Source organism: Poromitra crassiceps (genome assembly GCF_964638095.1).
Source record: "Poromitra crassiceps genome assembly, chromosome: 11".
Lineage (NCBI taxonomy): Eukaryota > Metazoa > Chordata > Actinopteri > Beryciformes > Melamphaidae > Poromitra > Poromitra crassiceps.
In genome coordinates, this window is record NC_139643.1 from 17,309,144 (window position 1) to 17,336,601 (window position 27,458).

Below are 27,458 nucleotides of genomic sequence, written 5' to 3' on the forward strand. Positions count from 1 at the left end.
TTGTTATGTGGGTAGACTTAAGACTTGTTATGTGGGTAAACTTAAGACTTGTTATGTGGGTAGACTTAAGACTTGTTATGTGGGTAGACTTAAGACTTGTTATGTGGGTAGACTTAAGACTTGTTATGTGGGTAGACTTAAGACTTGTTATGTGGGTAGACTTAAGACTTGTTATGTGGGTAAACTTAAGACTTGTTATGTGGGTAGACTTAAGACTTGTTATGTGGGTAGACTTAAGACTTGTTATGTGGGTAGACTTAAGACTTGTTATGTGGGTAGACTTAAGACTTGTTATGTGGGTAGACTTAAAGGATGGCTTTTCTGTGGTGAATATGAAGATCTATTAAATGTAACGCAGCTATGGAGTTGGAATCCGTTGAAATTTTTTGAATTGATGGTTGCTAGCCAGATAAATCAAAGAAAATGCACTCTGTGGGGTGGGGTGGGGGTGGAAGGGGAGGGGCGGGTGCGAAGGGGCAGAAATACTCCACTTCCCACAATGCACTGGGCTCGTGGCCTTCTAGCGCCCAGCCCGCAGGCAGGCCCTTCCACTATGAAGACATCTAACTCCAGTAGGTGGCGGTAATGCACAAAAAGTTGTTTGCCTACCGCCATAAAACAATAGAAGAAGAAGAAGCAAGCAGGCCCTGCAGGCTAAAAAATTATTCACGCAATCTTGCTATTACTCAACGTTACTTTGTTTGTTCATCAAACGATAATGGCAAGGGTTAAATGTGTACCGTAAATTCCGGACTATAAGCCGCGGCTTTTTTCCCGTTTTTTGGCCCCTGCGGCTTATATAACGGTGCGTCTTATCTATGGATTTTTTCAGAAAAAAAAAAAAAATACAAATAAAATCTCTCTTTTTTAGCACTCTTTCTAACTATAAATCCTTCTGTTTTAATTTCCTCTCTTGCCCTCTTTTCACCACACCGCGGACACTGTGTGCACTGTAAAAATAAACAACGGTGGTGTTGTGTTATGTTGTTTTGTTGAAATGTTACGGTAATACGGTAAATGGGAGCTTCCTCAAACAGCCATCTCTTTCCCGACAATCCCCTCTGTGCGTGACCACTTACATATGGTAATTACGGTAAGCAAACGGCCACTCGGCCATCAACTCCCTCCCCCGACTACCAGGAGAAAATCCCAAACTTCGGCGAATTCACACAAAGGAAGATCAAGGAATATTCACAACAAGACGAGCAGTAGAAGCAACACTCTCACTTACCATGGGGAAGGTACGCAGAAATTCACACGACGCAGCTTTCAAGTTGAAAGCAGTCAATCTCGCATTAAAAGAGGGAAACAGAGCAGCCGCGCGTAACCTGGGCATCGATGAGTCAATGGTGAGGCGTTGGACGGTGCAGCAGGAGGAACTGTCTCTGGAATATTATAGGAGTGTGAAAACATCCACAATCACCAACGGGTTCCAAAACGCTGGACTGCTGCGGGATGAAGAGGATGACGCCGCCACAGCTGGCGCTGAGGGCCGTCAGAGGCTTCAGAGGCTGTTCGATGCCGACAGTGACGAAGAGGAGTTCGTTGGTTTTGAGTGACAATGAAGGAGAGAGGAGAGTGGTTGACGAAGCCACCCTGAACCTGTTCGTTTCCGACACTGAAGATGAGGACTTTGGTGGTTTCAGTACGCAGGAAGAAGAGGAAGACGAGGATTAGTGACTTGACTTCTCTGGTTACAGGTTTGCTGCACATATAGCCTATTGTTGTGTGATTTTGTCTGGGGATTAGTGACCTGACTTTTGTTTTGTTTTGTTGAAATGTTAATAAATGGGAGTTTTCCCAAACAGCCATCTCTTTCCCGACATTCCTCTCTGTGCACGAACCCTTTCATATGGTAATTAAACATCAAAACACCCGCGGCTTATAGACCGGTGCGGCTTATAGAAGAAAAAAATAGTCAATTTTGGTCCCGCGGCTTATAGACCGGTGCGTCTTATAGTCCGGAATTTACGGTAGTTAGCGCGTGCATGGCGAAGAAGAGGAGAGAAGCAGAGGAAACGGGCAAAGCGCTTATTTCACATTTTTTTCCAAAAGAATGAGCGCTACGGCTAGCTTAACGCTAGGTAGCTAGCATTAGCATAGGCCTCCATTAGCTTGGACCTGGCTTGGTCATGGGTTTCATACACTTTCTGTAATAAAACATTTAAAGCAAAAATCTTATCAGATGTGGTGCTCTGGAACATGGATACCGTGTGGACACACACACACACGCACACACACACACACACACACACACACACAAACACACACACACACACACCATCTCTCTCTCTCCCTTTCTCTCTCGGAGGAGAGGAGACGGTCTCCTCCGAGAGAGAGAGAAAGAGAGAGGGAAATTTCCCTGCTGCAGACGGGACACGCCCACACAGTCCGCAGGAGAAAATACACTCTAAAATATAATTGATTCTCATGACTTTTGCCATGACTGTCAAACCTAAATTTATATACTTTGCGACGTTCATCATCGTTCAAATTTGGCTGGTGGCTTATTAACATAGGCTCCTGTGATGTGATGAACTCAAAATGCTAAATAATAATAAAATATTTCTGGTTTCCAGGGACTTTAAGAAAACAAGCAATGTCCACAGTCTTTACATAAATTGAAAGATGGATTATTTCTGTAAAAGTTTGAAGGTTGGGTTTGCTGCCATGTTGATGATAAAAAGGGGTTAATGTTAAAGTGAGTCATCGGAGGTTTTCTTGTTGTTCTGTTGGCAATTGCTGTGGCTTCAATATTCTTAACAATGCATAATTGCATAACTGCAATGGTTACTACTGTACATACTGTATAGCCTACCAGGTAGACTTTGAGCAACAAAGTCGCAACATTGATAAGAAATAAGTTCTTCCGCCAAGCAATGTAGTCCTTCAAGCCCCCCTCGAGTCAGTTCAATGTTCTCTGCTGTATAGCCACACATCATCTGTGCTATACACCAAGAAGATACGCCCGGAAAAACAACGCAAGTTACACCCCGAAACAGTATTCCCTCTGTAGCTGCAAGGATAGCTGCTGAAATATCAACAACCGGACAACAGATTTTAAATTTGATTAAATTTAGTACCCATTTTTTTGTCTATTTTGTTTTTTTACATTTTTAATACTGAATGTTGGTGAAATTATCTCCGTCTTACTTAACCTGTTGGCACAGAGAAACATTTGAAAACATACAGAAATACCCATTGTAATAGGTGAGCAGCACATCAATAAACTGTCATATATTTATTTAGGTGGAAATAAAAATGTTGATGGCACAAAGGGTTTTTCTGGTCTATCCCCGCCCCCCTTTCAGTGTAAACAGGTTGAAAACTGTTCTGTTAATATTGTTTGGTCCGCGACGCCTTATATTTTCCTGTATGCGGCCCACAACCAAAAAACTTTGGCCACCCATGGATGACTGAGCTTCTCACCTTGTCCCTAAGGGAGATGCCAGCCACCCTCCTGAGAAAACCCATTTCAGCCACTTGTATCTGCGATCTTGTTCTTTCAGTCATGACCCCCATCCTTCATGATCATAGGTGAGGATAGGAATGATTAGATCGACCAGCGGATCGAGAGCTTTGCCTTCTGGCTCAGCTCTCTTTTCATCACAACGGTGCGGTAAAGCGAACGCAATACCGCTCCCGCTGCTCTGATTCTCCAGCTTATTGTTGTCTAATTGTTAATAATTAGTGTAGGCCTACTGCTTGTTTCTTTTTTACTTTAATGGCACATGTCCTACATTTCACAGTAAGGATGTTTATATAGGAGATGTTAGCAGCATCCATTTTCTTTGTGATATAGACTGAAGTAATTATCTGTCTGAATCATCAGCGTGTCTGATGATTCAGTATCAGTCCAGACTCAGTATCAGTCCAGTTGGTCAAGCCCTTCTGAATAATGTAGATACAAAATGGAGATCATGCTAAACATATTACGAAGGGGGGGAAACAGCAATACAAATACGTATAGAAGTAAATGCAGATTGTCCTTTTATCTATCCAGTGTGCATTGGGAAAATAATGCCCTTGTCCCCCTGCAGACCAGCACCGAGCCCAGACCCGAGTCCAGCAGTGAGCAGAAGAACGGAGCAGTGGAGGTGGAGATGATCTGAGTACACCTAGTCTCAACACCAGACCCATGAGAGTTCTTACGCTGATGCACTACGTTACTGGTTACAGGGGCACCCACCCAACCTGACTCTGTTGACTTTTGAAAATGAACCACTCTCTCATTGGTGCTATGACCTGTCAGTCATTTAATTGTTCCCCCCTCAAAACAGCAGCTGTGGCTGTCAAGTGGCACATACTCATTTATGTAGTATGCGGTTCAATGTAATGTTGTTGTTGTTGTGTTAGTTTATTAGGATGCCCATTAGCTGCAGCAAATGCTGACAGGTGTTCGGTGAGGCCAGGCACACATGTCCCAGCATCCTCTGCTTCCTCACTGTGGGCGTGACTCTCCGGGCCACCTTTGACTAACAGAGATGCCCTGGGCTGGGCGATAATTCAGTAGGCTACTATCGTTTATTGTCTTTCAGTGGTGTCATATTGTGATGTTATGATCATTTAATGTGACTTTGCTTAGGCTACATGAACCATGAAGAAGGGAATCTCTTGCGCTTCAGCTCCCCCGCAGAGGGAGGACGGTGCTTCTCAGAACAGGAGGATATCACAGCAAAGGAAGAATCTGGAGCACACGGGTCGCCCAGCTGACAAAGGTGGCTTAGTCGTAATAATGAGTTTTGAACAATATAACGAAAGCATCTTGTCCCAGCTCAGAGACCAAGATTGCTACACCCCCTTACCTCGTAACCCAGCCAGTACACATAAAGCCATCATCGATCAGTTTATAGAGACATCATGCTCCAGAGGCTGGATTACTGATAAGGAAAAAGCGTTCTTATCCATTCAATTTCCAATCTGTCCTGTTTTCCACGGCCTCCCCAAGATCCACAAAACTCTCTATAACCCGCCACTCAGACCCATAGTGGCTAGTATAGGCTGCCTCACTGAACCTCTGTCACAATACCTGGACTTCTTCCTAAAGAAATTTGTCATAGACCTCCCTTCTTTTTTAGGTGATACCACGGATGTATTGAATCTATTAAATTCATTCATAAAGAATTCCTACTGGTAACCTGTGATGTACAAAGCCTATACACCTGCATCCCTCATGATGCTGGCCTTGAAGCCATGTCTCACTATCTGGACAAACGCCCTACAGCAACACTACCACCTAATGAATTACTAGTAACCCTCACAGAAATAGTCCTGTCACATAATTACTTTCAATATGCAGGTTCTTATTTTCTACAGAAAAGAGGTGTTAGTATGGGCAGTGCCTTTGCGCCCTCATATGCCTGCCTAACCATGGGCTTTTGGGAGGAGAAATACATTAATAATCCTTCTAATAATCAGTTCCTTCCCCTTATTCTTCTTTGGAAAAGATACATTGATGATGTATTTTTTGTCTGGACTGAACGACTTCAGTGATTACATCAACTCCACCACACAATACCTCCGTTTTACTATGGAACATTCCAGTGAGAAAATCAATTCCCTTGATCTCACCATCTACAATAACGAACATGAAGGCCTATTCAGTACCATTTATCGCAAACCACTTAGTAGGAACACCCTCTTGAGAGCAGATAGCCATCACCCGCAACAATTAATCAAAAACATCCCGGTGGGTCAATTCCTCCGATTGAAACGAATTTGCAGCACGGAGGATGAATTTATTCTTAAGGCTGGGGAGATGAAGCAGCGCTTCTCACAGAGGATATGCTGAGACCGACATCGCGGCAGCCTATGAAAGAGCTGTGCGCACCCCGAGAACCCGCCTCCTCAACAAAACTGTGGGTATTACACCCGTACAGCCCCGTCTCTGCTTTGCCACTGAGTTCTCTCCCATCAGCGGAGCCATCAAACAGATAATGATGAAACACTGGCATATTCTTCAGTCGGATCCAATCATGAAGTCCCTCTGTCCTGATCCCCCCCGAATCGCCTTTAGGCGAGCCCGATCACTGAGAGACAGGTTAGTACACAGCACCATGACCCCACCCCCCTCTACTCCCACCTGGCTACCACCCCCTCCCTCGGGTTTCTACAGATGTGGCCACTGTACTCATTGCTCCAACTCCTCTGACACAAAACATTTCCTTCACCCCCGGACTGGTAAAACATATCCTATCAAGTCCTTCATAAACTGTAGTACCACACATGTGATCTACATGCTGAAATGTTTATGTGGGAGTGTCTATATAGGACAAACTAAACGTGCATTAAAGCTCAGCATTGCTGAACACAAAACGGCCATCCGCACCCAAAATCTGGACGATGCAATAGCAAGACATTACAAACAAGCCCACCATGGCTCAGTCGCCTCCCTTAAGTTCTGGGGGATAGAGAAAGTCTCTTCCCCACAGAGAGGTGGCGATATCGTCACAAAACTGTTGAGGCGTGAAGCCTTCTGGATTCATACATTAAATACGGTGGAGCCTAATGGACTTAATGATGAGCTCAGCCTCTCCTGCTTCCTCTAAATGTACTGATATTTATATTGTGTTCCTATGTTTCTAAAAATATGTAAAGATATGTAACTATATGCTTCTGTTATGCATTGATTCTTTTATGCATTGATCCTCTATCCTCCCCCCCCCTTTTTCCCTCTTTCCCCTCCCTCCAGATTCTTCCTTTGCTGCTACATGAACCATATTGTGATATATATTGATAACGAGAAATATCCTTATGATTATAGTGATATAGATTTCAACCATATAGAGTGCCAAAGTCTTTGGGACTTTTGCCCAGCCCCAGTATACCACCATCCCTGCCTGCGGCGTCGGGTGGTTATTTGCCTCCACGTCGTGCATTAAAATCGTATAATTGATTATCCCTTACTTAATGTGTGTGTGAAAAGGGGCTAGGTTAGCCCAGGGCTATTTTAGCCCTATTCTTAGCCCAGGGCTAAGATAGCCCCAGGCTAAGAGCATGCAGTAGTGTGAAAAGCCCTTATGAGTAGGCCTATTTTAAACTGTTGTGTGTCTAAAAACGTGAGAAAAATGGCGTTAAACATTCCACACCGTTGTATTTTCTACAGTGACATTCCACCAAAACCATAAAAAATAAATACTATAACCTTTGTTGTATGAAAATAATTATTCAGCATGATGTACTACAGAGATTAAAGTAACCAAATCACTGAAAATCCCCAAATCCATTCAAAACTCATTTTCAACCTTCTTTGGCTCATGGCCAACAAATGTGTAGCATTGATATGTGAAGGGTTTCTGCAGGCCACACATTTGACTAAATGAACATCATTCTGTTTTGAAGAAGACTTGAAACTAATGATTGAGACCACAAACTCATTAGAAAAGTGTTTACTCAGGTCATGAATCAGACTTGATCTTTTATAGAACATTTTGCAAGTGAGTGCAGCTCAAAATGCTTCACTATATCAGGGTACTATATCGTGACTATGCAGTATTAATGTAATATTAATGTAATGCAGTTTATTATTAATTGAAATGGAATAAAAGTGTATTTGAAACATATGTCTGTGTTTTCTGTACAGAAGCCAACTGATTTAAAATCAAAATTGAAACTGCTCTAATTCTCCAATAATGTGTTTTTACCTTACAGTCTATGGTTTTTACTGAAGAGACAGGAATATTACCAAACCAGATTCACCCCCTCCCCCACCCACTCTCTCTCTGTGTGTCTGTCTTTCTCTCTCTCTCTCTCTCTCTCTCTCTCTCTCTCTCTCTCTCTCTCTCTCTCTCTCTCTCTCTCTCTTCTCTCTCTCTCTCTCTCTCTCTCTCTCTCTCTCTCTCTCTCTCTCTCCCTCCCTCCCGCCCCCTCATTGATTTCCTTCTTGAAGCAGTCATTTTGACTTTTCTGAAAGTCAAAATGAAAGGTATTCCTATAAGCAACTTTTTATGTCTCAGTTTCATAAGCATTACAGTATGTTTGATCATACTATTTTTCTAAGCAGTAATTTGATGTGTTGTAGGTTCCGAATCAGAATCAGAAAGACTTTAATGATCCCCGGGGGGAAATTGGGACAAGTTACAGTAGCTCTCTCACAGAACACACATAGCATAAAATAAACAGTAGTAAATGCGATATTAAGCAAAATAAGCAGAATAGGAACACAACATAGCATAGAATAACAGTAGTAAATGCGATAGAAGCAAAAATAAGTAGATATGTCTAAGTAAGCTAAATACGTAGAGTAAGTATACATTCCGTGCAAATTATCATTATTGCACCCTGGACTTATATTAAGTCGGCTTGCCCTATACGTTACACGTGGCTCAGCCAGGCACAGTTAACCTATCGGCTGGCTCAGTCTCAGGGAGACTGAGCGTCTCCGAGGTGCTCTTTTAAGAGAGGCATTAAATAAACCAATGGCCACACAGGCAGGAATTATTTCCTGTGCCTCTCCGTATTGCATCTAGGTGGAATCAGTCTCTCACTGAACGTACTCCTGTGTTTGACTAGCACGCCGTGGAGTGGGTGCGAGTCATTGCTCATGATGGAGCGTAGCCTGGACAACGTTCTCTTCTCTGACACCGCAGTCAGAGAGCCCAGATCCAGCCCCACAATGTCCCTGGCCTTACGGATCAGTTTGTTGAGTCTGTTGGCATCCGCTGCCTTCAGCCTGCTGCCCCAGCACACAATAGCATACAGGAAGGCACTAGCCACTACCGACTCATAGAACATCCTCAGCATGGTCCGGCAGATGTTGAAGGACCTCAGCCATCTCAGAAAGTAGAGACGGCTTTGCCCCTTCTTGTAGAGTGCATCAGAGTTCTTAGCCCAGTCTAGTTTATTGTCAATGTACACTCCAAGGTACTTGTAATCCTCCACTATGTCGACACTGACCCCGTGGATTGAAACAGGGGTCACCGGAGCCTTGACCCTCCTCAGGTCCACCACCAGCTCCTTTGTCTTTGACACGTTGAGCTGCAGGTGGTTCTGCTCACACCATGTGACAAAGTTGGCCACCACATCCCGATACTCATCGTCGTCGCCATCTTTGATACATCCCACTATCGCAGAGTCATCAGAGAACTTCTGAAGGTGGCAAGACTCTGTCTGGTAGGTGAAGATGGTGTAGATGGTGAAGAAGAAGGGAGAGAAGACCGTCCCCTGTGGTGCTCCCGTATTGCTGACCACTCTGTCTGACACACAGTTCTGCAGGCGCACATACTGTGGTCTGCCAGACAGGTAGTCCACAATCCAGGCCACCAGGGGGGCATCCACCCGCATCGCCGTCAGCTTCTCACCCAGTAGAGCCGGCCTGATGGTGTTGAAAGGACTGGAGAAGTCGAAGAACATGACTCTCACAGTGCTGGCCGGGTTGTCAAGGTGGGCGTAGGCGCGGTTGGTCAGGTAGATGACAGCGTCCTCCACTCCCAGTCGGGGCTGGTAGGCGAATTGGAGGGGGTCAAGGGATGGTTTGACCATAGGCCTGAGCTGCTCCAGGACGAGTTTCTCCAGGGTCTTCATGATGTGGGACGTCAAAGCTACCGGCCTGTAGTCGTTGGAGCCACTGGGTCTTGGCTTTTTAGGTACAGGGACGATACAGGACATTTTCCACATCTCGGGGACCCTTTGGAGACTCAGGCTCTTGTTGAAGATCAGCTGTAGCACATCACACAGCTGGGGGTTTGAGGTTTGTACACTCAGTGTAGGCCTATAATATATGTGACATGTTACTGACAGGCAGAGCTGGGCAGGCAGATCAAAATCTATCCTTTTACAAAATATCGCTCAAATAAATGTATAAAAATAAAATACACAGTACTGGAGCCAGAAAATATATAAATAGAAAATAGATGTATTTTGTGTTTTCAAAATAGACGAAAAATACATTTTGTAACATTGGGCATTCTGAATTTGTACAGTACAAAATGGCAGAGCAAGAAGATTTTTAGACGTACACAACCTTTGGTGAGAGTTTGAACGATAACGGGAAGGAAGAACAGGAAATAGAATGCTTCTGCACACACTATGTATGTATGCATATGCTGCACTGTGTCTATTTTACCACATGCACACATATCCTCGTGTGCACACGAGACCACAGCATTGGACCGATCCAGTCTGCTCAGCCAGGAAGGATGACATCACTGATGACATCATCACTGATAACATCACTGATGGCATCATGGCTTGAGTGACATCACATCATTAGGTAATTAGGGCAATTACCTAATAAAAAAATCCGGCTCCGTCAGGTCACCCGCACGGGTGCTCTTTACACTCTGCTCACTCACTCACAAACGGATGCTTCTCATTCTTATAATTGGCAGATAGTTATTTTAATCTTTCCAGTGTGTATGTGGAAAATAATGCCTTTGTCCCCCTGCAGCCCGCGGAACAGACTCTGACCACGAGCAGACACCGACCATCTCCAGTGGGGGTGGAGCAGTGGAGGTGGAGATGGTCTGAACTGTCTCCAAAATAACATCATCTCCATCTGAGAACACCAAGCTGAGCTGAGCCGTCTGAAAACAGGCAGTGCTGCTGCTGACCTGTGCCTATATTAGAATTTAAAGCAGTGTTCTTTCCCCCCACCCACGTTGACCATCACAGCGGACCAGGTGAGGAATCAGCTTATGAGGCTACACACAAGGAAAGCAGCTGGCCCGGATGGCGTCAGCCCTATGGTGCTTAAAGCCTGTGCCCCCCAGCTGTGTGATGTGCTACAGCTGATCTTCAACAAGAGCCTGAGTCTCCAAAGGGTCCCCGTGATGTGGAAAATGTCCTGTATCGTTCCTGTACCTAAAAAGCCAAGACCCAGTGGCTCCAACGACTACAGTCCGGTAGCTTTGACGTCCCACATCATGAAGACCCTGGAGAAACTCGTCCTGGAGCAGCTCAGGCCTATGGTCAAACCATCCCATGACCCCCTCCAGTTCGCCTACCAGCCCCGACTGGGAGTGGAGGACGCTGTCATCTACCTGACAAACCGCGCCTACGCCCACCTTGACAACCCGGCTAGCACTGTGAGAGTCATGTTCTTCGACTTCTCCAGTGCTTTCAACACCATCAGGCCGGCTCTACTGGGTGAGAAGCTGACAGTGATGCGGGTGGATGCCCCCCTGGTGGCCTGGATTGTGGACTACCTGTCTGGCAGATCACAGTATGTGCGCCTGCAGAACTGTGTGTCAGACAGAGTGGTCAGCAATACGGGAGCACCACAGGGGACAGTCTTCTCTCCCTTCTTCTTCACCATCTACACCACGGACTTCACCTACCAGACAGAGTCTTGCCACCTTCAGAAGTTCTCTGATGACTCTGCGATAGTGGGATGTATCAAAGATGGCGAGGAAGATGAGTATCGGGATGTGGTGGCCAACTTTGTCACAGCTGACGGCTGAGGTCCTTCAAAGTCTGCCGGACCATGCTGAGGATGTTCTATGAGTCGGTAGTGGCTAGTGCCTTCCTGTATGCTATTGTGTGCTGGGGCAGCAGGCTGAAGGCAGCAGACGCCAACAGACTCAACAAACTGATCCGTAAGGCCAGGGACATTGTGGGGCTGGATCTGGGCTCTCTGACTGCGGTGTCGGAGAAGAGAACGTTGTCCAGGCTACGCTCCATCATGAGCAATGACTCGCACCCACTCCACGGCGTGCTAGTCAAACACAGGAGCACGTTCAGTGAGAGGCTGATCCCACCTAGATGCAATACGGAGAGGCACAGGAAATCATTACTGCCTGTGACCATTGGACTCTTTAATGCCTCTCTTAAAAGAGCACCTCGGAGACGCTCACTGAGCCAGCCGATAGGTTAACTGTGCCTGGCTGAGCCACGTGTAACGTAAAGGGCAAGCCGACTTAATATAAGTCCAGTGTGCAATAACTGCAATTGTCACGTAATGTATACTTACTCTACTTATTTTGCTTACTTTATACGTACTGTACTTTATTTTGCTTATTTTTGCTTACTATCGCATTTTACTACTGTTTATTTTATGCTATGTTGTGTTCTGTGTGCGAGCTACTGTAATCTGTCCCAATTTCCCCCCGGGGATCATTAAAGTCTTTCTGATTCTGATTCTGATTCTGATTCTGATTCTGATTCTGATTCTGATTCTGATTCTTCAGTGTAAAGACTTTGGGAGATTGTCCTGTTGGTCAGTGTGAGAACATAGACACCAAAATCATCCAGCTTCATGTAGGAGATGTTTTACACAAAATGATATAAAATACTACTGAACTAGCAGGGACTACTTTCCCTGTTTCCATAGGAAGTGAAGGTAGTGGCTGATGGGAGACTCACTGTGTACAGCTCAAAATCACTGCTCAGTGGATGTGGTTTCTCACCAGAAATAGTTCAAAAATAAACCTGGCAATAGCCATCTGTTTTGAATTAGTGATACTTCATATTTATTGGCCATGAAATAATAAATGCTATTAATTTGGCATTAAAAGTGACACGCCCGCAGAAACATAGTCGAATTCTGGTTGTCCCACATAGCCTAATTCTGTTTGTTCCCCTGGCTGCGTGGAGAGACCTGTCCGGCCGCTCAGAACACAGAGGCTGCCCCGTTGCTGTCCAGGGTGCTGAAAGGCCTTCCCGCGAGTGAACGCAACGTTCGCGCTACAGTAACAGGAGGCAGCGCCACAGCCAATAGCGGAGGAGCTGTAATTTCCTGTCAATTCACAGTAATGCCATGCACCTGGTTGACAGTCTATATAACCACTTGTCATTTCAGAAAACGGTGCTGATCTTAAAACACCTTCCTGAGGGCAAACGGAGCTGTGCCTCCTGAAACCCGCTGTCTCCTTGATTCCTCGTCTCTGTGAAAGCTCTCCGTCAGAGAAACCCCGAGCCTGCTCTATATCCTGCAAAGGACGTTCACCTGCTTTACCGGAGGATGCCTGGACCACCCCCTTATTTTGGATTATAAAGACTTTTAGTTATTGTCGGTCGTCCGACCCGTTTGTGGCCAGGCTCCCCGTCTTTGACCTCTCGGTTTGTGCTGTGCTTTGGCAAACCTTTTTGAAAATCAGTAAAAGACTTGAAAACTCATTTGTGTCTGTCATCTCTGCATTTGGGTCCAAAACGTCAGCCTTACAAAAAGTGTGGATAATGCTAATAGCATACAGTCACTTAATAAAGTGGGCTGATTTCGGTGTCCATGTTTTATGTCTATGTACAGGCAAGTTGACCAACTGGCCAGTTTCCCCCAAAACTCCCAGTATTCCTTTGTCCCATGATGATTCAATTTAGATGAAAGTTTAATTAGTTAAACTGAATTAATTTAAAGACCCAAGTTCTCACAATACTGGTCCTTGATTGGCCGACAGCAGCAGCAACCAATCAGGATCAAGTCCATTGTGAGGCGTTTACTGGAGTTAAGGGTCCCTATCGTTGCATCGGCGCTGTTTCTAGGCCGAGCGCCTGGCGCAGCCCAAATCAGTGGGCGTGGACCAGCGCACTTGATATCGTCGTGCTGGCGCTACACGCAGCCTAAAGCATTACAACCACGCCTTTTAAGCGTAAAATTATGCACCGTCATGCTCATTGGATAACTGCAATAAACGAATCGCACGCTTGCCTTTTTAGCTCCAATTCCAGTGATCCCGCAAAACCAGACGAAAGCCAAACGCTCTGCCCCCCCCCCCTCCCTTCATCCAGTCTGTCTGTCTGCATTATAGGCTATTATTCCATATTATTATGCTTCTCAAACCAATCTAACTGCAGTTTCAATACTGCAAGCATGTAAATACGCTACACTATAGCAAGATCAAAGTGAAAATAATGTTCTAAATGCATCAGCTAGAAAAAATATAGCCTATTAGATTGGTGAAAGTTTGTCCAGAAAGATATCATTTTCTCTCGCCTGCTGCAGGAAGGATGATGCACATAAATATAGCCTACATTATGTAAAGTCATTGCATAAATGTGTTTTTATTGTAAAACTAAATGTGGAGTAGGGCCAAGTTATTGGAGCGGACATCACAGTATAGCAGATGACAGTAGAAGCTTCCGAAGCGCGTTCCGCTGTCACTTATCTAAAACACGTTAAATCCACACAGGGTATATATAGGCTCAAGAGGACATATATGTTTCACATAGGGTGGTGTTTCATTTCGATGTTTTATTTGGTCCAATATTGAAATGTTCTACAATTGCAGGTTGGCTTACCATTACACATTATTTTAGATCTACCTTTTATATCTATTTCGGCTCATTTGGTTGCTATTTAGTAGCGAAATGGAGGACGCAATTGCATGCTGGGACAGGGACATTCACAGGCAGTAAACTTACAACTGCTAATTCCTATGGGAAGCTGGGTGCTGCTATGTGTTGTGTCTGTCTGAGCGAGGGAGTCAGAGAGAGAGAGAGAAGGGTGACAGAGAAGAGGCAGAAGAGCACTGGCGCACTGAATAGGCCTGGTTTCAGAGAGAGACAGAGAAGGGTGACAGGGGAGAGGCAGAAGTGCACTGGTGCACTGAATAGGCCTGCTTTTCAAAGGCGCAAAGCGCTAAATGTACGCCAGCTCGGAAGATAGCAGTACGCCGGTATTTAGCGCCGACACGCCCACTTTGGCCCATTCTGGGACTGCGCCACGCCCATTCGGCCTAAAGCGCATTTGGCAGCGTAAAGCCATATTGATATCGTCCCAAAACAGGCGCAAGGCACGTTTTTTTGCGTTTAAGGCCCGTTTTAGCGCCGAAGGCCTGTGGGAGAATAGGGCCCCCAAGGTCTTTGCACACACAGTCCGATTGTTTTCATATGCGTGTTTTTTAATCTGTCATCTGAAAACACAGATGGGTCCCAGCTCGCAAAAATATATTGACTGATGCGAAAAACGCATAAAATCGAACCTCGTCCGAAAACTTAAATGAAGGACGTAATTGTCGGACTCGGTGTGTCAATGATGATTGACACAAATGAGGTCGTATTCTTTTTTTTTGTGCGCCAATTTCGGACGAAAATACGGACTTGGTGTGCAAAAGCTATTAGTCTGAATCTGACTGTAAAAGAAAGGGTGCATTTTTGAAAATGCAATAACTTTGAGTTTAATCTCCCGAAACAGGACATTTTGATTTCCTATAATATGGGGCTCTTAAAGGCTGTGCTAATATTGCACTTCAGTTATAATTCTAATAGACAACCTTCTTATCATGTGTGTAATCTTAGTTTCCTTGTGAAAGAGAATATTTGCAGGCTTTAGCTTCTTCCAAATTGATAAAAACAGTGTACATCCAGCACCGTGGCTCCTGCGTCACATCACTGGATTGCTGGGGAAGCTAAGCAGGTCTGGCTGTGGTCAGTCCTTGGATGGGAGACCATCTGGTGCTGGAAGTGGTGTTGGAGGACCAGTAGGAGATGCTCTTCCCTCTGCTCCCATGACTAGTCCAATGCCCCAGGGCAGAGACAGTTACTCTGTCCTGTGAGTGAGCACCGTCCTTCGGATGAGACGTTAAACTGAGGTCCTGACTCTCTGTAGTCATTAAAGACCCCATCGCCACTCCTTGCAAGAGTAGGAGTGTAACCCCGGTGCCCTTTGGAGTGTAACCCCGGTGCCCCGGAGGGTGTAACCCCGGTGCCCTTTGGAGTGTAACCCCGGTGCCCTGGAGGGTGTAACCCCGGTGCCCTTTGGAGTGTAACCCCGGTGCCCTGGAGGGTTTAACCCCGGTGCCCTTTGGAGTGTAACCCCGGTGCCCTGGAGGGTGTAACCCCGGTGCCCTCTGGAGTGTAACCCCGGTGCCCTGGAGGGTGTAACCCTGGTGCCCTTTGGAGTGTAACCCCGGTGCCCTGGAGGGTTTAACCCCGGTGCCCTTTGGAGTGTAACCCCGGTGCCCAGGAGGGTGTAACCCCGGTGCCCTTTGGAGTGTAACCCCGGTGCCCTGGAGGAGGGTGTAACCCTGGTGCCCTTTGGAGTGACCCCGGTGCCCTGGAGGGTGTAACCCTGGTGCCCTTTGGAGTGACCCCGGTGCCCTGGCTAAATTCCCACACAGGCCTTCCTTCCATCATGTCCACCTAATCATCCCTCATTACTTAATTGGTTCATTCAGTCCTCAACTCTCCATCATGAGAGCTGATGTGTGGTGAGCATTCTGCTGCAAACTGGCTGCCGTGCATCACCCAGGTGGGTGCTACACATCGCTGGTGGATGAGTTGAGTTCCCCATACACACACACACACACACTCTGATATGTAAAGCGCTTTGGGTGCCTTAAAGCACTATATAAATCCAATCTATTATTATTAAAGGTAACACTTTTTATTGAAAAACAATTTCCACATTTTTTATATTATACATTTGCCGCTGATTGCAATCTTATTTACGTCTTGGTAAAAACCGGACATTGTCTGTGTGTGTGCATGTATATAATGTGTATAGAGCTCAAACCTGGTCAACCTAAATGTGATTAAGGTTTATCAGTATCATTCAGCAACAATATTACACTTTCTAGGCCTGACCATGCTTACATTGGATATTGAAGTGATTGATGATGAGCTCTGGAGACATTGCTCTCCTGTGTGTTTCCACTGCAGCAGAAGGACGTCTGCTCCACGTTTATTTATTTTTAAAGCCTTTAAGGAAATGTGTGCCTTATTCTGTGACGTTGAGCTTGAACCATACATGACTTCTCAAAGTGGGGTCCAGGGGGCACCAGGGGTCCTTGAGGGGGTTCCAGGTGGTCCCAAGCAAATGGACGAATTGATGGATTCACTCACTAAAGTGTGACTGGAAATACCAAAACGTAATGCCGCTTGGCTCCTTTAAAGGGGTAAAATAACTTATCTTTCTCACTGTAATCTTTTTGTTTCTACTTGCTCATTTCTTATATCTGTTTTATACTTTAAATTGCTTGTGTATGAAATGTGCTATACAAGAATAAACCTGTCTGCATTTAATAAATAATGGTTTAACCATTATTTAATTTACAAGAAGTTAACACAATTAGAGAATGTAGAAGAATGATTGTTTTGATCATAGGTGTCTGTTATCGCTCTACCTACAATTGGATTTTGGACCAAATTAAATTGAACAGAAAATATTCTCAGATTTGGGTCGGAGAGACAAAATCTCATAAAATGATGGTCTGTGCATGGCGCTAATGTGGACTCTTATTGAGAATCTTTGTTTTGGATCACTCAGATTGTAAGAAATGTGATTACATCAGGAATATTATTTTATACATAAATGGAATATTTTATTGTATGCTCATGGGTTTTAATAAAGCAAATTTCAACATGTGGATTGACGTTTGATTTGATGAACACAACTGAAGAATTTAGTGACCGACAAGTCTTACTATAGAGATAAAACAGTTTAACCTCTGAGTATTACTACTTTAATAGTATAACTACTACTATAACAGTAGCCTACTAGTATTATTACTACTACTACTTTTACCAATAATTCTCAGATACTCATAGCAACAAGAGTTCAGGTAGAAAAAGTTAACATGCAGAAATCAGATAAGTTAAACAAAAAAAGTTGTATTTAAAATGTTATAATGAGGGGCAAAATGGTGGCTGGGCCCCAGTCCACAATTCAGTGACCCCGCCCCCAATGTGAGGTACCCTATGTAGGTATTTTGTACATTGTGGGCCCTATTCTCCCACAATGTACCATTTTGTTCTCTCCAAAACGGGCCTTAAACGCAAAGAAACGTGCCTTGCGCCTGCCTCGGGAAGATATCAACATGGCTTTAGGCTGCCAAATGCGCTTTAGGCGGAATGGGCGTGGCGCAGTCCCAGAATGGGCGAGAATGGGCGTTTCGGCCTTAAATACCGGCCTAATGATATCTTCCCACCTGGCGTAAATTTAGCGCTTTGCGCTTTTGAAAACCAGGCATATTCAGTGCGCTGGTTGCGCGGAGCGCTCCTCTGCCCTTTCCTCTCTCCCTTCTCTCTGTGTCACTCCCTTTCTCTTACTCATCAGTCTGACAGGCACAATACGGACTGCTTGAAAAAAAGTTCGCCGGTTCTCTCTCTCTCTCAGAAAAAAAAGGTTGTTCTACCGTACATATTTTAACAACATGACAGTTTTTTCTAACATGACAGTTTTGACTGAGCCCGTGACATTCAGAGGCTATTGCATCATCCTACCTGTGCAGTGAAGGAACGAGATCATTGTGGGCAAACATTCACTGCCTGCCTTCTGATCGGAAAGGATTTTTCGGTGCCTGGTTCAACCTAGATAAAACTGCCCACTCCAATCAAAAGGTGTTGACATATGTTTATACCTTTCCAGCGTGTCCAATTATTCCAGATATATGAAAAACCAATACAACAAGCAATTCTGATATTTAGAACATTATTTTATATAGAGAATATTGCATAAATCATGATACAGAGCTAGTCAAGTGATATATTACCCCCTCAGAGATCTCCGTGGTGGATTTCCAGTGGACTTTCCTAACAGCTCATATGTAGCAGGTCAAGAAAAAGACCCTTGAAAACCGACCCCTTCATTCTCTTGTGGCGGGCTTTTAAAGTGCATTTCCTTGGGGGCGTTGTCTTCTGGGGGCTGACATTGGTAGTTATACGATCTCTCCTTCTGTCACTCTTATGGTAGGCGTGTTTTCTCCCCCTCTTGGTCCGCATCACATGACATGGCTCTTCCACAGGAGGTCACATGCACCAACCCTCACTGAATACTGGTCATCCATTTTATTTCCCATCTACCAAAGCAACTGTCAATATATTTGCTAATATTACCAGCTTGATATATTTAAATTCCTATTTTTAACTCCTATAATTTGGGTCAGCTAATTTAGCTATTTTCTCTATTAGAAATCCTATAGCACTTTATCTATGGTTACTCTTAGACTAGATAAACTAACCTACATCCTAAATAAGATCAAATTCAGCTATATTCAGTCTGAAGCTGGAACAATTTTCATACAGCTCAAACTTACTATCTCTTGGTCTAAAACCATTCCTAAGGAATGTAAAAAGAGAAGAGCATAGTTTCAAATCTCAACATACCAGAGAAAACCTCACCCTCATTCTAACCAGGATAAGGAAACTCTTATCAATTACCAATTATCAACTAATTTGACGACCACCTGCCAATTCGGTCGGCAGATGCAACTTTAATATGACTATGAATTTGACTATACATTTATTTTCCCAACCTAAAGTTGCAATAGTAACAATAAGCTAATATTTATCTAAATATTATATAGCACTCTCCTTGTGTAGCAAGTAAGGCAAATTGAAGTTATTCAACACACAAAATACAACATCAGACACCATTCCATTACTGATCTAAACACACTCTATCTTAAGATAACCAATCATCTAACCATAACCACTTTACATTCCACTGAGCCTCTAATATTCCCAGAGACCAAAACCTGGCCACATGAGACTCGAACCCGGGACCCCTCCCCCCACGATGCGCTGCGTCTCCAGAGCAGGTCCTGTCCTCTCTGGGGGGAAAGGTCAACGCATGATAAAAACATCACTCATTGCTCCAAAATACACAGTGCTGTTCTTCCTCTCCACTTCTGCTGATGCCATCGTATCCATCTGTCCCAAAGAGAAACTTTGTAATGTTTTCCAGACCTGCACTAAACAGGGCTTAACATGAAAGCTTGTCGTAAATAAAGCATTGTGCAGCTATCAGCTGGACCATCTGATCATTACCCTCTTCAGGGCCGCATCCTTGCAGAGAGGGAGAAATGTTTATCTTTTATTTAAAGTGAAGTTTCCTCACTTGCAGCTCACCCAATGACCTAGAACAGAACATTTAAAACATAATAAAATATATATTTGATAACATCATCTCTGTAGTTGCATATGGTTTCACAGCAGCAGGGCCTCCATGCTGAATCCAATCTGGGCTTAATGAGGAAATGTTTGGTTATAAATTAGAAGAAATGAAGATCTTATCAGGATACCAGGGATCTAAGGAGAGAAATCCTATCACTTCCCTGCAACAGCCAGACATGTGAAATCTCCCAGCATGCACTGGGCTAATCCATTTACATAATAAATCGCATCAAAATTAGCCTAAATAGATAGAAAGGTACATGAAAATAGATCTAAATAATGTGTCATGTTCCCACAACATGTTATTGTAGAACATTTCAATATTGGACAAAATAAAATGCGAAATCCAAACACAACCCTATGTGAAACATATATGTCATCCTGGGCCTATATATATCCCTCGTCGATTTAACGTGATTTAGATAAGTGACAGTGTAACGCGCTTCTACTGTCATGTGCTATACTGTGATGTCTGGCCCTACTTCACATTTAGTTTTACAATAAAAACACATTTCTGCAATGACTTTACATAATGTAGGCTATATTTATGTGGATCATCCTACCTGTGCAGCAGGGGAGAGAACACGATATCTTTCTGGACAAACTTTCACCAATCTAATTAATCTCATCATATAGGGATAGGCTATATTTTTCTAGCTGATGCGTTTAGAACATTCTTTTCACTTTGATCTTACTATAGTGTAGCGTATTTACATGCTTGCAGTATTTAAACTGCAGTTAGATTGGTTTGAGAAGCATAATAATATGGAATAATAGCCTATATATGGAGACAGACAGACGGGATGAAGGGGGGGGGGGGGCAGAGCGCTTGGCTTGTCTGGTTTTACTGGATTTCTCCATGGAATTGGAGCGTAACACATTGAGTGCCTAGGACGTCTGTGCACGTCCTAAAAAAAAGTAACGTTCAGTGCCAAGGACGTCTGTGCACGTCCTAAAATCATAATTCATATTATTCCATAATTCTGCTGTTTAAGGTCGTACCCAGCCAGTGAGCATGAATCCCTTCAAGGGATCACACGGCGCCACCTTAAACATCGACACGGAAGCTGCGCCACCCACCTCAGATCCTTTACTTTGTACAGGAGACAGCAGGGAAAGACGTGATCAAAGAGGAATCCGATGCATGCTTCAGCCAGAGAGCCGTATAGATTGCTCTGTCTGCAGCGGAGAGTGGGCTCGGCTGCATCCGCGCTCACAACTGAGCTCTTATGCTTCTATCTATCTCCACACGATTCCCTGCCAGAAAGCCAGCATCCGAAGCCGAACGGCCAAGCCTTTTCGTTCAGTCGCGTTTGGCATTTCCTTGATGCGCGCTGGGATTCGTCCGGCGCAAAAACGGAGTCTGTGAGAAAACAAACTCTGTGCGTGTGGGGAGGAGCCCGCAGCTCAGAGGTGGAGAGGGGGGGGGGGGGGGGGGGGGGCACGCAGGCTGCACAGAAACCACACCACGCCACCACATCAGAAAACACCAGCCAGAGTCAGTGAATGTGCTCGAAATTAGAGTGCAAAAGGTATTCATATAAAAGTGACTATATCTTGGAAAGTAAAAAAAAACGACAGAAAACCCTTGAAAGTGCACTTTTTTCAAAGGCTGTCATTTCATAATGGAACTGTCTAGAAACAAAATTTCTTCTTTGGAAGAAGCAGAAGTGTTCAATGTTTCATTACAGTCCAGCCCTGTTAATATAGCCCTAATAGAAAAAATTCTATAGCTGTTTTCAACTGAATGGAAGTGAATCTGGCACAGGCTGCAGACAATTTTACTGAAGCGCTGTGGCACTCAATGTGTTAAAAGGCAAGCTTGTGACTCTTTACTGCACTTCACCAATGAGCAGACTGCATAATTTTACGCTTAAAAGGCGTGGTTGTAATGCTTAAGGCTGCGTGTAGCGCCGACACCAAGATATCGAGTGGGCTGGTCCACGCCCACTGCGCTGGGCGTTCAGCGCAGTTTATAGGCTGACACAACGATAGGGGCCTGTATGTTTGTCTTGTACGTCTTCTTGCTGCAAAACCAATTGGCCTCCATGTACAAATGAAGTTGAAGTTCAAAACTGTTTAATCTTAAATAAACCTATGTAAAGGGTATTTTGTTGGCAACAACATCCCAGATAGACCTATATAGTTACAGACAGGTTTATCTGGGATAATATGGTTCAAGCAGGCCCTCACCTAGTTAGTTCAAATATAGAGCTATGGTTCCCTCTTGTGCTCATTGTGCTGAAAGTTGCTTATTTTGGGCTCGCTTTGGTGGCTTATTGTTTCTCTTGCTAAATCTGACAACACTGCTCCCTCAGGGCCAGGTCCACTGCCTCCTCAGAGGAGATGAGCACCAGCTGCTCCTTCACCACCACTGACTGTCAGGACGAGGCCAGGAGGTATAATTTTTATTATTATTGTTATTATTATTATTAGTAGTAGTATTTGCCTGATATTCAGACTAATGGGCATTTCCCACAAACAATCACTATGGCTGCCACTCTCCCAATTGGTCAATTCCCTGTCCCACTAATTGCGGCACCCCCTCTGCCAATCTGGGGAGAGTTGTAGACTAGCAGCTTTCTCTGATACATGTGCAACTTTCACAAATTGGCATAAATAAACTCAAGTACAGGTACTCGTACTCGTACTCCACAAAAATACTTAAAAGTGATGATCTCTAAGGTTTCAGTTTTGTTCCAACGCCATTTCCAACAACAAATCAAGTCCCCAGAATTGTCAAATCAAATCATCAACACGCTATGGCCCGCCTCTCAACCCTCTCAGACAAGATTTGTTTTCAGTCTGAAACGTCTGCGACCCTCACGCCATTTGGGTTCAGCTCGTCTTTCTCTAAGATTTCAGTTTTGTTCTCTTGGCTGACACCTATGGCAGTGAGTGGTAATTGCAGGTGAGATCCAAAGAGTGTTATCATGTGACATTATTAGTCAGTTTGTTCGGGCATACTAACCACCCGTAATGCTAGCAGAGACTGGAGAAAAGCAGCTTGTTATCCTACTTCACACAAGAGTTGTCAGGAACCTACAGTAGGCTAACCTACAGAGTGGGTCTATTGTGTTAGCTCCGCCCACCCTGTGTCACCACTGACACCCAGTTCATAAATGCTGCAATACTGAAAATGTAAAGGCTTCCACCAATGGGCCGTAGGCTCAATCACCGTTAACTCACTATCAGATAGATAGTGACTTAACACATTGAATGCCAGCCATGTTTTCATTCCTGTAGGTAAGTTGTGCCAGGGGTGTTTTTGACGATTCTGGCTCATTTTAGAACAGCCGAGGATTCTTTTCTGTTAAGAATTCATGAACACCAATCATCTAAAAATAACTAATAGAATGTGTGCTTTCTCTGTCTAAAAGAGGTAGTTTGCAGAGTTAGTAGTTATGTAGATATTAGCCGTTGAGTACAGCATGGTTTCAGCGTCTGGAAATTTATTCAGAGATAAATGGCTTTTTGTGAAACAGTCACTTTAACCATTCATTTTTGGCATCAGTAAGACCGTCAGACATTCTAAACAATAGTTTTGAACAGTAATTTCCTCCATAACAACAGGAAACACCCCTCTCATTCAAACTCCTCCCTCCGTGTGTCTTCTCCTCCTTCCTCCTAACAGCGGGCGTGTCAGAAGCGCGTTGTGCTGCCTGCCTGTCTGTCTGCGTGCCTGCCTGCCTGCTTGCCTGCGTGTGGGGACGAGTCTGAAATGGATTACTGTAAAATCGCCAAGCCATTTCCTTGAATGGCTTGCTCCCGCGGTGTGTGTGTGTGTGTGTGTGTGTGTGTGTGTGTGTGTGTGTGTGTGTGTGTGTGTGTGTGTGTGTGTGTGTGTGTTCGCGCGTTGCCCCCGCGGCTCTGGGGGGAAGAGATCTCTGTCCGTTCTGTGTGTGTGTCCGGGCTTCTGACTGTAAAATCGCCAAGCCATTTCCGCGGGAGGCGGCTGCTTTTGGGTCCCGTGGCTGTGACTTCTCTCGGTCTCTGTCGCCACTTAGTGGTCGGTAAAATAGATTACACACATGCTCTTGCTCCAAATAGTTATCTGAAGATGTAAAAGGGGTTGATTGATGTCCCACCGTCAAAAAAAAAAAATGTTTATGTAAGACGAGTTAGCTCGTCCTTGGCACTTAAGCGCTGGATTATGTAAGACGAGTTAGGTCGTCTCTGGCACTTAATGTGTTAACAGACATTTATTTAACATGAAAATCTTTGAGATTATAACTTTAATTACTTTAATGAAGTAGGCTATTACTTTGTTACATTATATCCTGTTTTATCCTGTCCTCTTTATTAGTCTAGTAGGAACGGGGGGTCCCCGCGCACCCGAAAGATATATTTTTCTAACATAGATTTTTGTACTCCTCAAGGTGTCTAATAAACAAATTTTGTTGTTACCCCGTTGAAATAGTGTCCCATGGGTCCGTTTGGCGGCCATCTTTGCGGGCATATTGCGATGTCTGATGAAAATGGATAAGGGTCATAACTTTTGAACTAGACGTCATACAGAGACAAATGACACCACTTTTCTGTATGATTTCTGCATGAGGAATTGATTGAGAGGGTTGTTTTAATGATTTTAACAGGTTTGGTATAGTAAAACTCAAAAACATTTGAAAAAAGTCTCTAATTTACTCTCAAAATCTTGCAAAAGAAGTCTATCTACATATTAGTCCATGGGCCAGAAGGGTTGGGAATAATGCTCATATTGATTTTTGGCAAGGTATACATCTCTAGAGTTAGAAAATATGTGAGAGCATTGCACCAATGGTAGCTAAATGTGTTATCACTCGATTTATAACACCAGACATAATAGCTGTGGGACTTTTTGGGACATTTGAGGCTAAGTTCATGCAAATCAAGTCTAAAAGCACCAGATTTTGCCCAGAATTACCCCAGGGCATGCTCTAACAATTGAGCCAGACCCCCGGGGTCACCATGGCGGCCAAATCCAATATGACCAGTGCAGTCCGAAATAGATTTTGGCTATAACTTTTGAAAGAGATGAGCTAGAAATACAGACTTGGTGTCTAGCTTATATTTTTTGACCATTAGAAAGGTGTTGGAATGCTTATCTTTACTAATGAAGATGTGTGTGGACCCCTAATCTGCATATTTCCAAGATGGCGGCTACCTGAATATGAGTTTTACCATAACTTTTGATGCTTTTAGTAAACTCTGTGTCCATTTTATGGTTTTTGAGTTTTAGAAACACATTGTAATACTCAGATTTATGATTTAATCTATCTATAGCACTCTACTTTGCAGAGTAAGTAGGCTACCAATATGGCTGCTATCCCATTTATTTTTTACATACACTTTTGTAGTTGTAAGAATGAGTTACCATCAAACTGGTGGAAACAAACAATCTACAGTATTTCTCTTACATATTTTATTGAAACAATTAGTGAGTAACACTTAGGTATGTCCATGGGTTGGGGGGGGTTAAGTTAGATTGAGTGTAAAGTGTTTTTTGTTTATATCCTTATATCCACAGCCAGATTAATCAAATAGTATTGTTGTCTTGACCGCATTGTTGGTACAGGCACTCTTGCATCCACATTGAGGTGCCACGGGCTCCAGCTTTACAGCATTCACAGCACCCACTACATGACTTTTTGCAGCTGCAGCAGAGAATGATGACTCAGGCTTTACTGGCATCTGAAAGATGGGTCCAGTAAGGTTCCCAAGTCTTGGTCATGGGAGTCCCAGTACCAGCCCCACGTACTGAACTCTGGATATTTTGCTGGACAGAGGTTGCCTGATTCCAGTAGAAGCTGGTCTGCAGCAGTCCCCATTTGACATGCTGAATCAGTGCATCTTGGGTGGGAGGCAAGTTCTCAAGGGACTTGGTACCATTTGAGAAAAGCTGATGTCTGGCTTCATCTACTTGGCTGGAGACACAGCTCTTGCTGGACATGACAACAACCATAATGCTTCCAGTCTTTGGACATCGACATCTGAGTTGATCGGTTCAGGCTCCAAGGTGAAGATGTTGCTTCCCAAGCTGCCCATCCACTCCTTTTCCCATAGCCCTGGAAGGCTGATGTAGTATCACATCATTTTAGCACATGGAGGAGATGTAATGCCAGTGATCTCTGGGGACCAAGAACATTGCAGATTTTGTGAACATAAATGTACTTTCCACATGTGAAGCCGATCCAGTGCTCTGTGAGGCCTAATGTGTAGAAGAAGCGTATTGCAAGTATTACAACATCACTGTCGGACGTATGGATCCTGAGTTTCTATGGCTACTGGCCGCAGCATGTGCCAGGTGCTATAAATCATTCTACTGTAGTGTCTGCTTCAGGATGGTTACAAGGCTGAAGTGCAGATATGTCATATTCAGATCTGTTGGAAAGTACAACATCCTTCTTGGTAGAAAGGAGGAGTTCATCCCAAAACCCTGGTCGCCCTCACCTTGGGGTTGTCATGTACAGCAAAAGCTGTGGCTCCAGCCAAGTAGATGATGCTAGACATTGGCTTTTTTCAAATGCATCAAGAGAACCTGCCTCCCACCCAAGATGCACTGATTCAGCATGTCAAATGGGGACTGCTGCAGGCCAGCTTCTACTGGAATCAGGCAACCTCTGTCCAGCAAAATATCCAGAGTTCAGTACGTGGGGCTGGTACTGGGACTCCATGACCAAGACTTTGGAACCTTACTGGACCCATCTTCCAGATGCCAGTAAAGCCTGAGCAATCATTCTCTGCTGTGTCTGCAAAAAGTAATGTAGTGTGTGCTGTGAATGTTGTAAAGCTGGAGCCCGTGGCACCTCAATGTGGATGCAAGAGTGCCTGTACCAACAATGAGGGTCGAGACAACAATATTTTAGTAATCTGGCTGTGGATATAAGGATATAAACAAAACCCACTTGTCATCTGAAGTCTTTTATGAAAAATCAGTCACCCTGGTAAATCAAAAGGACTGAGCACTTCTAACTCAATTCAACCTATGGACATAAGTAGGCTACTACTCACTTGTACATATAGGCACCATTATGTTTTGTTATGTTGTTTTGGTTTCTGATATTGTAATATTTTGTTAAAATTCTAAACACCTTTGATCAGTATTGATAGCATTTCACATTTATGGAGAGCATTGATGCACAGACTGGCTATTACCTGTATCAATGGGAATGGGTTATAGTCTATTTGTCTAATTGTTTCAATAAAATCTGTAAGATACATACTGTAGATTGTTTGTTTCCACCAGTTTGATGGTAACTTATTCTTACAAGTCTACACTCAATCTGGGTGAAAGTGTATGTAAAAAAAAAATTGGTTAGTGGCCATATTGGTAGCCTACTTACTATGCAAAGTAGAGTGCTATAGATAGATTCCATCATAAATCTGAGTATTACAATGTGTTTCTAAAACTCAAAAACCATTAAAAAAAAAGTTTACTAAAAGCATCAACAGTTATGGTAAAACTCATATTCAGGTAGCCGCCATCTTGGAAATATGCAGATTAGGGGTCCACACACATCTTCATTAGTAAAGATAAGCATTCCAACACCTTTCTAATGGTCAAAAAACATAAGATAGACACCAAGTCTGTATTTCTAGCTCATCTCTTTCAAAAGTTATAGCCAAAATCTTTTTCGGACAGTGGTCATATTGGATCTGGCCACCATGGTGACCCTGGGGGTCACCGGCTCGGGCACTCTGGCTCAATTGTT

The 27,458-nt window shown here is 44.0% G+C and overlaps 1 protein-coding gene across 1 annotated transcript in view; it reads left to right on the forward strand.

Moving 5' to 3' along the window:
• The window catches only part of LOC310785519 (class I histocompatibility antigen, F10 alpha chain-like), a 370,829-nt gene that overhangs the window by 78,873 nt on the left and 264,498 nt on the right, over window positions 1-27,458 (forward strand). The window lies entirely within an intron of this gene.